This window comes from Sceloporus occidentalis, unplaced genomic scaffold (assembly GCF_023333645.1).
Source record: "Sceloporus occidentalis isolate IW3139 unplaced genomic scaffold, rSceOcc1.0.p SCAF_3, whole genome shotgun sequence".
NCBI lineage: Eukaryota > Metazoa > Chordata > Lepidosauria > Squamata > Phrynosomatidae > Sceloporus > Sceloporus occidentalis.
The window spans coordinates 6,966,027-6,970,439 of NW_028316983.1; the positions used below are offsets into that span (position 1 = coordinate 6,966,027).

Below are 4,413 nucleotides of genomic sequence, written 5' to 3' on the forward strand. Positions count from 1 at the left end.
ACACATATATGCATATACACACATATATATATACAATATATGGATGTGCATGTATGAATAGTATTCTGCAATAAATTCAGGCATACTGTTCATGCATGCACACATACATATGTGCATATATATATATATATATGCATGAACAGTATGCATGAATTTATTACAGAATACTGTTCATGCATGCAGACATAGTCCATCTGTCTTCTTCCTATATATCTTTTGCAATGCAATCACTTCCACAGCGATTTGTAACGTTGCCTTTCCCCCTCCTTTTGCAACAACTGTCTCTGAAATAAAGTAGAACTTCATGCATAAAAATCCTGTAATCATTTTTTCCTCCTTTTTGGAGACTGAATTCACAGAGTCAGAAGCCCCTTTGGAAGCAGCTTTCCCTGGTGGTCTAGTGGTTAGGATTCGGCGCTCTCACCGCCGCGGCCCGGGTTCGATTCCCGGTCAGGGAACAGGCCTTTTGAGTCAACTTTCATTTCATTTCATATTATTATTATTACTTTTAGTACCCAAATTCCCAATGCTTCATGGTGCAATTGCAGGACGTTGCAAAGGAGCCAGATGCGTTTGCATTTCCTGCTGTAAGGATTTTCGACCTCTTTGCAAAAGCTGCAGCTGCGCCTCCTTGATCTGGATTTGCCTTGCTGCAAAGTAATCGGCTTCCAGGGAACGAGCGAGCGAGCGAGGCGCCCTTTGCAAGAGAGAGAAGCTCGCCTCTGCAACGTCACACTCGGAGCAAATCGTTTCCTCCCCTCTTGGCTTCCCAGCAAGCCCCAGTCTGGGCTGGAGGGGGCTTACTCCCGAGTAGACCCATGGCTGGCAGGACTCCAGAGCCTCCCTTGGCCCTCTAAGGCCCCTCCAGCCTCCACCGCATGCGGTAAGCGAGAGCATCTCAGCCCCCAAACGCCTCCTTCCAATCCAGGAGGAAGGATGCTGTTGTGCAATTATATGCAAGGCATTGCAAGGCAAGGAAGCAAGGAGAGGGAAAGGGAAGGCAGCACTCGCCCTTCTGGGGCAACAAGGGGCCTGTATTTCCTTGCAAGGCATTTCCTTGCAATTTATTCCCTGTTTTCTTGCAGTTTGCTCCCGTTCAGTTCATTCCCTTGCAATGCATTTCCTGCCTTTATTTCCTTGCACTTCATTTCCTTGCAATGTATTTCCTTCATTTCCTTAAAATGCATTCCCTTGCAATGTACTTCTTTGCAAGGCATTGCCTGCCATTTATTTCCTTGCAGTTTGCCCCCTTGCAATGTACAGTATTTCCTTCATTTCCCTGCAGTTTATTTCATTTCCTTTACTAACTCGCAATGTTTTCCTTTCCAGTTTATTTCCTTGCAATCCTTTCCTTATTCCTTTGCAATGTTATTCCCTTACTTTATTTACTTGCAATTCATTCCCTTGCTTTGCAATACATTTCTTGCCATTCAGTCCCTTCCTTTATGTCCTTGTAATTTTATTCTCTTCCCATGTATTTCATTGCAATGTTATTCCCTTACTTTATTTACTTGCAATTCATTCCCTTGCTTTGCAATACATTTCTTGCCATTAAGTCCCTTCCTTTATGTCCTTGTAATTTTATTCTCTTCCCATGTATTTCATTGCAATGTTATTCCCTTACTTTATTTACTTGCAATGTATTCCTTTGCAGTTCATTCCCTGCTTTTAATTTGCTTGCACTTTCTTCCCTTGCAATGCATTTCTTGCAATTCTTTCTTTCCTTGCAGTTTATTCCCTTCATTTCCATGCAACTCATTCCATGCTCGTTTATTCTCTTGCAAATTCATTCCCTTCTTTTATTTGCTTGCAATTCATTCCCTTGCAGTGCATTTCTTGCCCTTCCTTCCCCTCCTTGCAATGCATTTCGTTCCAGTTTATTCCCTTGCAATGCATAAACACTCAGCATCCCTTTGCAGACATCTGCAAAGAGGACTTTTTGGATGGCTATCACCACCCCCATAGAAAATGGCCAGAAAAGATTAAGGTCTCCCCTAATTGTAATTCCCTGCATTGTCTGGAACAGGGATTCCCTCCTCCCAGGAACATGCGCATGCACCCATCCTCTGTGTCTCTGAATGCATGCATTTAATGCATGGATGGAGATCTAGAGCTGTGCATTGCAGAGGAAAGCAGATGGGCCCCATCTGTGGCCTTCCTAGATCCTCCTGACATAAGACCCATCTGCACTGCAGAAGTAATCTGGTTTGACAGCACTTTGGTCCAAAACACACAGCAGAAATAATCCAGTTTTGAGACTGCCCTGGCTCAGTCCTAGGGAATCCTGGGAATTGTAGCTTATTGTGGCACCACCAGAGCTTTCTTAAAGGCTAAGTGTCATACAAAACTACAGTTCCCAGGATTCCCTAGCATTGAGCCAGGGCAGTTAAAGTGGTCTCAAAGTGGATCATTTCTGCAGTGTGGATTGGGCTTTTCTGCAAGATCCCATTGCATACTGATTTTCCAGACTGGCAAGGCTGTGTCTTTGAATTCTATAATACACCAATGCGTGCGCATACATACCTTTCTATAATAAACCAGTGCGTACTGTTCATGCATGCACCTACATACATATGTGTGCATATATATATATATGTAATATATATATGCACATATATATGCAATATATGTATGAACATACATGGACAGTATGTATTATAGAATACTGTCCTTGCATGCACATACTTATAATACATATATATGTGCACACACATATATGTATATGCATCTATATCACATATACTATATTCTTCTAATGGCATGTATCTTCTGCAATGCAATCACTTCCACCGTCATTCTTAATACAGCAACTGCCTGTGAAATAATGTGGGACACTGTGCATACAAATACTATAATCATTTATTGATTTTGGGCATTGCATTCAGAGCGAGTCACAAGCCATTTTGGAAACACCTGTGGCCCTACAGACGCTTCTTCCTCTTGATTTAGGATCCGTCCGCACTGCAGAAATAATCCGGTTTGACAGCACTTTGGTCCAAAACACACTGCAGTTTATTGTTCAGATTATTATTATTATTAGTATTATTGTAGTTTATTTAAACTACCTTCTACAGTTCAGTATATTCCTCCTGACAACCGTATACAGGTTAGAGCCATCAAATTAACCATCTTAAAAACTTTAAAAACAGTTTATTTAACTGCCATGGCTCAGTGCTGTGGAATTATGGGGTTTGTAATTTGTTGTGGCACCAGAGCTCTCTGACAGAGAAGGTTAATTGTCTCACAAAACCACAATTCTACCAAAACCCAACGCCTCTACTACAAAACTACAAGTTGTTGCAAGCCATGGTTGAATCTGCACTGCAGAAATAATCCAGTTTGACACCACTTTAACTGCCATGGCTCAAGGCTATGGAATTCTGGGATGTGTAGTTTTGTGAGGTATTTAACTTTCTCTGTCAAGAGAGCTCTGAGGCCACAACAAACTACAAATCCCAGTATTCCATGAGAGAGTGTGACTTATTGCCCAAGGCTTCAATGGCTGAGAGTGGATTCGAACCCCGGTCTCCAGAGCCATAGTCCAAGACTCCAACCGCTACACCAATAACAGATTATTCTACAATATCATCATTATTAATAGAGTTGTTATTGATATTATATTTTGTTGTGTTATTATTATTATAGTTATGTATACTGTATTTTTGTTGTTTTTGTTATCGTTGTCATCATCATCATAATTATGACAGTTATTATGGATACTATATTTTTGTGCTAATATTATGACTATTATTACAGTCATTACAGATACTGTACTATATTTCTGTGTTGTTACTATCATCATTTTCATTATTAGTTATAGATACTATACTTTTGTGTTGTTATTATTGTCGTCATCATCATTATAATGGTGATAGATTATAGATAGCATACGTATCATCATCATCATGATAGTTATTATAGGTACTATATGTTTGTGTTGTTGCATTATTATTGTTGCTATTGTTACATAATTACAATAGTTATAGGTAGTATTTTTTAATTTTTCTAGTTATTATACATACTATTTGTTACCATCATTGTTATTGTTATTATAATTATTACAGTTATTATAGATACTATATTTTTGTGTTGTGTTACTATTATTACTATTATTATTATAGAGATCATTATAATTATGATAGTTAGAGATGTACTATATTTTTCGTTGTCATTGTCATCACTGTTCTTATAATTATTACAGTTATTATAGCTATTATTATTATTATTATTATTATTATTCCCTCAGAATGGCAGGGGCCAGATAGCAGAGGTGCGCATGCGCATCCATAGCTGGGCGGGGGGAGAGCGGTGAGGGGCGGAGCTAGTGCTCTGTCGCTCGCGCGCGCTCCCGTGCCTCTACTTGAGAACGTGGCTGGTGGCTTGCGGGAGCGCGCGCGTCGCCGTCTCTTCCTC

General features: G+C 40.0%; 1 non-coding gene across 1 annotated transcript; it reads left to right on the forward strand.

Annotated features, from left to right (window-relative positions):
* The first annotated feature begins 386 nt into the window (after positions 1-386).
* TRNAE-CUC (transfer RNA glutamic acid (anticodon CUC)) lies at positions 387-458 on the forward strand. The gene has a single exon. It is a non-coding gene; the product is annotated as a tRNA-Glu (tRNA).
* The last annotated feature ends 3,955 nt before the right edge of the window (positions 459-4,413 follow it).